Genomic DNA, 10,476 nt, shown 5'->3' on the forward strand with positions numbered 1-10,476 from the left:
AGCCAGAATGAAAGCTCATCGGTTTGAAATAAACACTGCAGGTTAAGACTAACAATTTCATGCTTGTTGTCTTTCTTCATCCATGCTCTTTGTTAACTACGTCAATCCATTTGCAACGGAATAATGTCACACGCCTTAGTGCCTTACACCTAAATTTTGTAGCTCATCTATCTCTCTCAATATGTTATAATATCGTACTACTGTATTATCATGATCCCCTTCTTAAAGTATAGCCACCCCACTGTTCTGCATACAGGAAGGACCCACAACAACAACAAAAAGGGGAAGGAGGAAACCAACCAATGTAGCGTTGGCGAATGGCGATATGCAGGCGGTAGCTCGGGCGCACTGGGGCGAGGCAACCGGCCATGTGCAGGCGGCAGTGCAGACACGACGGGGTCAAGGCGACTGGCGACTTGCAGGCAGCAGCGCGGACGCGTAGGGGTGGAGGCGACCGGCAAGGTGCAGGCTGCAGCGCGGACGCCATGTGTCGAGGCAACCGGCGACTTGCAGGCAGCAGCGTGGACGGGTCGACGCGACCGGTGAGGTGCAGGCGGCAGTGAGGACGCGACGGGGTCGAGGCGGCCGCCTACTTGCAGGCAGCAGCGCGGACGCGCCAGGGTCAAGGCGAACGGCGAGGTGTAGGCTTCAGCGCGGATAGCCATAGGAGAAGAGAAGGGAGATGCGATCTGGAGGTAAGAAGGAAGGAGAGAAGAAAGCTGCGTAGGGAGATGAACGGGATCCTATAATAATGGATTAAAAAACTGGCTGTTACGGAGGGTTATCCAATGAAAGTCCGATTTACTTTTTAATCGAGCACCAAATATTTGTGAAAAAGGTTGGATATGCGTGTGCTGCTGGGTAGCTATTAGGCAGAGGTGTTGGAAATATGCCCTAGAGGCAATAATAAATTGGTTATTATTATATTTCCTTGTCATGATAATCGTTTATTATCCATGCTAGAATTGTATTGATAGGAAACTCAGATACATGTGTGGATACATAGACAACACCATGTCCCTAGTAAGCCTCTAGTTGACTAGCTCGTTGATCAATAGATGGTTACGGTTTCCTGACCATGGACATTGGATGTCGTTGATAACGGGATCACATCATTAGGAGAATGATGTGATGAACAAGACCCAATCCTAAGCCTAGCACAAGATCGTGTAGTTCGTTTGCTCAGAGCTTTTCTAATGTCAAGTATCATTTCCTTAGTCCATGAGATTGTGCAACTCCCGGATACCGTAGGAATGCTTTGGGTGTACCAAACGTCACAACGTAACTGGGTGGCTATAAAGGTGCCATGTAAATTACTTTACTTTATTGCTAAGCGCGTTAGCCATAGAAGTAGAAGTAATCGTTGGTGTGACAACTTCATAAAGACACAATGATGGAGATCATGATGATGGAGATCATGGTGTCATGCCGGTGACGAAGATGATCATGGTGCCCCGAAGATGGAGATCAAAGGAGCAAAATGATATTGGCCATATCATGTCACTATTTGATTGCATGTGATATTTATCATGTTTTGCATCTTATATGCTTAGAACGACGGTAGTAAGTAAGATGATCCCTCACTAAAATTTCAAGAGACGTGTTCCCCCTAACTGTGCACCGTTGTGAAGGTTCGTTGTTTCGAAGCACCACGTGATGATCGGGTGTGATAGATTCTAACGTTCGAATACAACGGGTGTTGACGAGCCTAGCATGTACAGACATGGCCTCGGAACACATGCGAAACACTTAGGTTGACTTGACGAGCCTAGCATGTACAGACATGGCCTCGGAACACAAGAGACCGAAAGGTCGAACATGAGTCGTATAGTAGATGCGATCAACATGGAGATGTTCACCGATGATGACTAGTCCGTCTCACGTGATGATCGGACACGGCCTAGTTTGACTCGGATCATGTATCACTTAGATGACTAGAGGGATGTCTATCTGAGTGGGAGTTCAATAATCAGATGAACTTCATTATCATGAACATAGTCAAAAGGTCTTTGCAAATTATGTCATAGCTTGCGCTTTAGTTCTACTGTTTAAGATATGTTCCTAGAGAAAATTTAGTTGAAAGTTGATAGTAGCAATTATGTGGACTGGGTCCGTAAACTGAGGATTGTCCTCATTGCTTCACAGAAGGCTTATGTCCTTAATGCACCGCTCGGTGAGCCGAACCTCAGCGTCGTCTGTAGATGTTGCGGAACATCTGACATACACGTTTTGATAACTACGTGATAGTTCAGTGCGTAATGCTAACGGTTTAGAATTGTGGCACCAAAGACGGTTTTTGAAACGTCGCAGAACATATGAGATGTTCCGAAGACTGAAATTGGGATTTCAGACTAGTGCCCACGTCAAGAGGTATGAGACCTCTGACAAGTTTCTTAAGCCTGCAAACTAAGGGAGAAAAGCTCAATAGTTGAGCATGTGCTCAGATTGTCTGAGTACTACAATCACTTGAATCGAGTGGGAGTTAATCTTCCAGATGAGATAGTGATGGTTCTCCATAGTCACTGCCACCAAGCTATTAGAGCTTCGTGATGAACTATAACATATCAGGCATAGACATGATGATCTTTGAGCTATTCGCGATGTTTGACACCGCGAAAGTAGAAATCAAGAAGGAGCATCAATTGTTGATGGTTAGTAAAACCACTAGTTTCTAGAAGGGCAAGGGCAAGAAGGGATACTTCATGAAACGGCAAATCAGTTGCTGCTCTAGTGAAGAAACCCAAGGTTGAACCCAAACCCGAGACTAAGTGCTTCTGTAATGAGGGGAACGGTGACTGAAGCGGAACTACCCTAGATACTTGGTAGATGAGAAGGCAGGCAAGGTCGACAGAAGTATATTGGATATACATTATATGAATGTGTACTTTACTAGTACTCCTAGCAGCACCAGGGTATTAGATACCGGTTCGGTTGCTAAGTGTTAGTAACTCGAAATAAAAGCTGCGGAATAAATGGAGACTAGCTAAAGGTGAGATGACGATGTGTGTTGGAAGTGTTTCCAAGGTTGATGTGATCAAGCATCGCATGCTCCCTCTACCATCGAGATTGGTGTTTGCGTTGAGCATAAACATGATTGGATTATGTTTATCGCAATACGGTTATTCATTTAGGGAGAATAATGGTTACTCTGTTTATTTGAATAATACCTTCAATGGTCTTGCACCTAAAATGAATCTCGATCGTAGTGATACACATGTTCGTGCCAAAAGATATAAAATAGTAATGATAGTACCACATTCTTGTGGAGCTGCCATTTGAGTCATATTGGTATAGAATGCATGAAGAAGCTCCATGTAGATGGATCTTTGGACTCACTCGTTTTTGAAAAGATTGAGACATGCGAACCATGTCTATTGGTATATATGCATGAAGAAACTCCATGCAAATGGATCGTTTGGACTCACTTGATTTTGAATCACTTGAGACATGCAAATCATACCACATGGGCAAGATGACTGAAAGGCCTCGTTTTCAGTAAGATGGAACAAGAGAGCAACTTATTGGAAGTAATACATTTTGATATATGCAGTCCAATGAGTGCTGAGGCATGCAGTGGATATCGTTGTGTTCTTACTTCACAGATGATTTGAGTAGATGCTGAGTGTATTTACTTGATGAAACACAAGTCTGAATTATTGAAAGGTTCAAGTAATTTCAGAGTGAAGTTGAAGATCGCCGTGACAAGAGGATAAAATGTCTGTGATATGATCATAGAGATGAGTATCTGAGTTACGAGTTCGGCACATAATTAAGACATTGTGGAAAGTGTTTCACAATTAATACCGCCTGGAACACCACAGTGTGATGGTGTGTCCGAACATCATAACTGCACCCTATTGGATATGGTGCATACCATGATGTCTCTTATCGAATTACCACTATCGTTTATGGGTTAGGCATTAGAGACAACCGCATTCACTTTAAAAGGGGCACCACGCAATTTCGTTGAGACGACACCGTTTAGAGAAACCTAAGTTGTCGTTTCTTAAAAGTTTGGGGCTGCGATGCTTATGTGAAAAAGTTTCAGGCTGATAAGCTCGAACCCAAAGCGGATAAATGCATCTTCATAGAATACCCAAAACAGTTGGGTATACCTCCTATTTCAGATCTGGAAGCAAAAGTAGTTGCTTCTAGAAACGGGTCCTTTCTCGAGGAAAAGTTTCTCTCGAAAGAATTGAGTGGGAGGATGGTGGAGACTTGATAAGGTTATTGAACCGTCACTTCAACTAGTGTGTAGCAGGGCACAGGAAGTTGTTCCTGTGGCACCTACACCAATTGAAGTGGAAGCTTATGATAGTGATCACGAAACTTCGGATCAAGTCACCACCAAACCTCGTAGGACGACGAGGATGCGTGCTACTTCAGAGTGGTACGTGATCCTGTCTGAGATATCATGTTGTTGGACAATACTGAACCTACAAGCTATGGAGAAGCGATGGTGGGCCCATATTCCGACAAATGGTTAGAAGCCATGAAATCCGAGATAAATGGATTTTTGAGAAGAAGACGGACGTGGACGGTAATGTTACCGTCTATGAAGCTCGACTTGTGGCAAAGAGTATTTCCACAAGTTCAAGGAGTTGACTACGATGAGATTTTCTCATCCGTAGCGATGCTTAAGTCCGTCGGAATCATGTTAGCATTAGTTGCATTTATGAAATCTGGCAGATGGATGTCAAAAACAAGTTTCCTTACCAGTTTTCGTAAGGAAAGGTTGTATGTGATACAATCAGAAAGGTTTTGTCGATCCTAAGGATGCTAAAAGGTATGCTAGCTCCAGCGATCCTTCCATGGACTAGAGCAAGCATCTCAGAGTCAGAATATACGCTTTGATGGAGTGATCAAAGTTTTTGGGTTTATACAAAGTTTGTTGAAAACTTGTATTTACAATAAAGTGAGTGGGAGCGCTACAACATTTCTGATAAGTATATGCGAATGACATATTGTTGATCCGAAATGATGTAATATTTCTGGAAAGCATAAAGGGTTGTTTGAAAGGAGTTTTTCAAAGGAAGACCTGGATAAAAGCTGCTTACATATTGGGCATCAAGATCTATAGAGATAGATCAAGACGCCCGATGATACTTTCAAAGAACGCACACCTTGACATGATTTTGAAAGAGTTCAAAATAGATCAGCAAAGAAGGAGTTCTTGGCTGTGTTACAAGGTGTGAGTATTGAGTAAGACTCAAGACCTGACCACAGCAGAAGAGAGAGAAAGGACGAAGGTCGTCCCCTATGCTTTAGACGTAGGCTCTACAGTATGCTATGCTGTGTACCGCACATGAAGTGTGCCTTGCCATGAGTTGGTCAAGGGGTACAATAGTGATCCGGGAATGGATCACATGACAGCGGTCGAACTTATCCTTAGTATCTAGTGGACTAAGGAATTTTCTCGATTATGGAGGTGAAAAGGGGTTCGTCGTAAAGGGTTACGTCGATGCGAACCTTGACACTAATCCAGATGACTCTGAGTAGTAAACCGGATTCGTATAGTAGAGCAGTTATTTGAAATGGCTCCAAGTAGCGCGTGGTAGCATCCACAAGATGACATAATATTCGTAAAGCACGCACGGATCTGAAAGGTTCAGACCCGTTGACTAATAACCTCTCTCACAAGCATAACATGATCAAACCAGAACTCATTGAGTGTTAATCACATACTGATGTGAACTAGATTGTTGACTCTAGTAAACTCTTTGGATGTTGGTCACATGGTGATGTGACCTGTCAGTGTTAATCACATGGTGATGTGAACTAGATTATTGACTCTAGTGCAAGTGGGAGACTGTTGGAAATATGCCCTAGAGGCAATAATAAATTGGTTATTATTATATTTCCTTGTTCATGATAATCGTTTATTATCCATGCTAGAATTGTATTGATAGGAAACTCAGATACATGTGTGGATACATAGACAACACCATGTCCCTAGTAAGCCTCTAGTTGACTAGCTCGTTGATCAATAGATGGTTACGGTTTCCTGACCATGGACATTGGATGTCGTTGATAACGGGATCACATCATTAGGAGAATGATGTGATGGACAAGACCCAATCCTAAGCCTAGCACAAGATCGTGTAGTTCGTTTGCTCAGAGCTTTTCTAATGTCAAGTATCATTTCCTTAGACCATGAGATTGTGCAACTCCCGGATACCGTAGGAATGCTTTGGGTGTACCAAACGTCACAACGTAACTGGGTGGCTATAAAGGTGCACTACAGGTATCTCCGAAAGTGTCTGTTGGGTTGGCACGAATCGAGACTGGGATTTGTCACTCCGTGTAAACGGAGAGGTATCTCTGGGCCCACTCGGTAGGACATCATCATAATGTGCACAATGTGACCAAGGAGTTGATCACGGGATGATGTGAGTTACGGAACGAGTAAAGAGACTTGCCGGTAACGAGATTGAACAAGGTATCGGGATACCGACGATCGAATCTCGGGCAAGTAGCATACCGATAGACAAAGGGAATTGAATACGGGATTGATTGAATCCCCGACATCGTGGTTCATCCGATGAGATCATCGTGGAACATGTGGGAGCCAACATGGGTATCCAGATCCCGCTGTTGGTTATTGACCGGAGAACGTCTCGGTCATGTCTGCATGGTTCCCGAACCCGTAGGGTCTACACACTTAAGGTTCAATGACGCTAGGGTTATAGGGAATAGATATACGTGGTTACCGAATGTTGTTCGGAGTCCCGGATGAGATCCCGGACGTCACGAGGAGTTCCGGAATGGTCCGGAGGTAAAGATTTATATATGGGAAGTCCTGTTTTGGTCACCGGAAAAGTTTCGGGTGCTATCAGTAACGTACCGGGACCACCGGGAGGGTCCCGGGGCTCCACCAGGTGGGGCCACCAGCCCCAGAAGGCTGCGTGGGCCAAGTGTGGGAGGGGACCAGCTCCAGGTGGGCTGGTGCGCCCCCCCACCAAGGCCCAAGGCGCAGGGATAGTGGGAGGGGGCAAACCCTAGGTCCAGATGGGCCTTAAGGCCCACCCTAGTGGCGCCCCCCTCTCTCCTCCCCTTGGCCGCACCCTAGATGGGTTTGGGGGCTGCCGCCACCCCTGGGGAGGGAACCCTAGATGGGGGCGCAGCCCCTCCCCTTCCCCTATATATACTTGAGGTATTTGGGGCTGCAAACATACGAGATGGTCTCTCTCTTGGCGCAGCCCTACCTCTCTCCCTCCTCCTCTCCCGCGGTGCTTGGCGAAGCCCTGCGGGATTGCCACGCTCCTCCATCACCACCACGCCGTCGTGCTGGTGCTGGATGGAGTCTTCCCCAACCTCTCCCTCTCTCCTTGCTGGATCAAGGCGTGGAAGACGTCACCGGGCTGCACGTGTGTTGAACGCGGAGGCACCGTTCTTCGGTGCTTAGATCGGAATCAACCGCGATCTGAATCGCTACGAGTACGACTCCTTCATCCGCGTTCTTGCAACGCTTCCGCATCGCGATCTACAATGGTATGTAGATGCACTCCCCTTCCCCTCGTTGCTAGATTACTCCATAGATTGATCTTGGTGATGCGTAGAAAATTTTGAATTTCTGCTACGTTCCCCAACAAGAGGCTGATTTTACCTGCGGGGACTCAACTTATACTAATGTTTAACGACCAAGCGTTTATGGGACATCGTCGTTAATGCTAGTTTTCCTAGTAGTGGGACACCATGATGAGCTCGACGACGGTTCACACGTTTAGGCTTTGCCCAGCGTCCGCCTTGCCACAGGCGACGCGTAAAGGATACCACGATGGTGACGATGCCGACGACATGCACCGCCAGAAGGATGGCAACGACGTCGAGGACATGCACCGCCAGAAGGATGGCGACGCCAACGTAGAACTGCGACAATACGACGTCGCGCCTCGACCTCTATCGACTGTCATATAAGTAGTCTGACGACGGCTGGAAAAGTTTTGCATGCATGAGTGTAAAGTGTGTTCTGTGCTAATTAAACATGGGTGGCTCTACACATGTTTGTCATGAACTTGTGTGGGCGCAGTAGTTGGTGTACGTGAGCATCAGCGGGAAGATCGCAGGCTCGATCCTCCTTCGACGCTGCATATTCTTTTTTGTTTCACTGACTGGTTGGATCCACATAGGTAGAGAGAGAGGGTGCTGCCATGTTCATGTTTGACCAGTCAAGAAAGTAAAATAAAGAGCTATACGGTAAGACAGTGACCGTATAATTACCTCTAGTCATATATAATGACTGCATTGACCGTATTTTTAAGTATAATAACCAAAGTGAGCTTTTGGCACAAGTTCAATGACCTCGAATGCATTTTACTCTTGATAGTACACGGCCGGCCGTGAGGCACGAGCAATGCAGTTCATCTCTCCAAATAGTTCCATGGACGATCTAGCTGACCTTGTCGTGTGCACGTACGCAGGAGCAGAGGGAAACATAGCCGACCGTCAGACCGCTCGGATGCGAAGGCTGGTGATCCGGAGAGCGATACGCCCTTACGTCACGATGGCTAATTAACCTGGGGTGGCCACCGCGCTCATGAACTCCTCGTCGGCGACCAGCCTCGCGAGCGCCTCCGGCGCGAGGCACACCTCCAGCGCCATGCTCCCTTGGCCGCCTCGCCCCTCGTACACCGTCGCCTTCCCGTCCAGCTTGTTGGCCGGGCCGCTGCGGACGGCCACCGGCGCGCCCCAGCCGAAGTCGTTCCCGTACACGTCGAACCTCGGCGAGCTCCCCGTCAGCACCATGGCGTGCGCGGTCGCCACCAGAGCGGGCAGGGACGAGAAGCTGGGCTCCAGGGGCCAGCGCGCGAGCTTCTCCCTCGCGCTCGCCTCCGCAAACGACGCCACGGCCCTGTTAAGGAGCCACGCCGCCCAGCCCAGCCCCCTGCCGAGGATCTCGCCGGCGGGCGATGCCGTGCTCGCGTGCGCCACCACGGCATTGCCCGCGTACGACGCGCGTATGCCGTCGACGCGGCCACGGCATCCGACGAGGAGGTAGTACGCCATCTTCTGCTCCGGCGCGAGCCGCCGGGCTCGGCACACCGCGCGCCACAGGTGCGCGAGCAGGGCCTGCAGCGAGGAGATTGTGGTGGTGGCGGTGCCGGCCATCTCCGCGTTCGCCTTCGCCTTGAGCTCTTTTACTCTCTCCGCCGGGAAATGGAGAAAGCACTCATGCACCGGCGGGAACTTGGGTACGCGCTTACCGACCATGTCCTCCACCGTGCCGAAGGGCAGAGGGATGGGGACGGGGACGGGGCAGCTGTCCAGGAACCACTGCCTGTCGAAAACCGGCGACGGCGCCGAGATTACTACAGCATCATCAGAGGAGCCACCGACACTCCGGCGACTTAGCTCGGACCAGGTGTTGAAGAAGTGCCAGAAGGTGGTTCCGTCGGCGACGCCGTGGTTGAGCGACATGGCGATGAAGACGCCGTCGGCGAGCTCGGTGACCTGCGCGGCCAGCACCGGGCGGGAGCCCGCGACGGCGTCCGCCCCGAGCAGCCCATCGAGCGGGAAGAAGGACCAGACCACGCGCGGGATGTAGAGCGAAGGGGTAGAAGCGTCCCAGAGCGCGCGCCAAGGACGACGCTACGCGCTCCACGACTCCTCCGGCGGCGGTGGCGTTGGGCAGCAGGACGCCCTTCTGGATGTACTCCAGGGTGATCATCCGAAGGTCCCATGGCGTCAGGTGGATGCTCTCCGGCTCCGGCTCAGGCTCAGGCCTCTGCTCTGGCGGCAGCGACGGCCGTATCATGCGCCGGGACACGATCCGGACATTGCCCGTCGATCTTGGTTCAGACATTATAGAGTATGGCTAACTTGCAGACGGGCAGAGCACATGAGCGCATGCATGGTTGCACGCCCACCTTATCTTCTTTGCAGGCACGTCGTATACGAGCAAGGCTGCCCCTTGCCCACCTTATCTTGTTTTGAAGCAATTGAGCTGATGGTAGAACCAGGGATCCTACCGGACCTGCTCCGTAGGTTGTAGGGGAAGGATGAAGCGGGGCGAGGCGATGAGCGGGCGCGCCGGCGGCTGGGCGCCGTCGCGTCGGAGGGAGATGACGGCGGCGGCTAGGGTTAGAGACGGCTAGGGTTCCGGCTCCTCTGGGAGCCGGGCAATAGGGATAATAATATTTTTATTGCTTAACTTCAAAAAGAGTCTTACAGCCTATATTTATAACCTAGATAACTTGCATAAGAATTAACCTAAGATAGAATTAACCTAAGATAACTTGTGGGTTAAGATTGCCCGGTGGGCCTAGCTAAACCGGCCATAACACTTCTCCCCGCCTGCACAAACAGCTCGTCCTCGAGCTGTAAGGTGGGGAAGCGCTTGCGGAACTCCTCGAGGCGATCAACCAGCGTCAAACACCTTCTCGACGGCTGGGGCGGCCAGGTCGGCGGCGACGGCGTCCTCCGGAATGTAGTATGCAACCTCCAGGTAGAAGAGCCGCGGGCAGGCATGGCCGGGTG

At 49.3% G+C, this 10,476-nt stretch overlaps 1 pseudogene; it reads right to left on the reverse strand.

Annotated features, from left to right (window-relative positions):
- Window positions 1-8,337: 8,337 nt before the first annotated feature.
- On the reverse strand, window positions 8,338-9,928 carry LOC123177134 (uncharacterized acetyltransferase At3g50280-like; annotated as a pseudogene).
- Window positions 9,929-10,476: the final 548 nt, after the last annotated feature.

The sequence above is a fragment of the Triticum aestivum genome, chromosome 1D (genome assembly GCF_018294505.1).
Source record: "Triticum aestivum cultivar Chinese Spring chromosome 1D, IWGSC CS RefSeq v2.1, whole genome shotgun sequence".
Taxonomy (NCBI): domain Eukaryota; kingdom Viridiplantae; phylum Streptophyta; class Magnoliopsida; order Poales; family Poaceae; genus Triticum; species Triticum aestivum.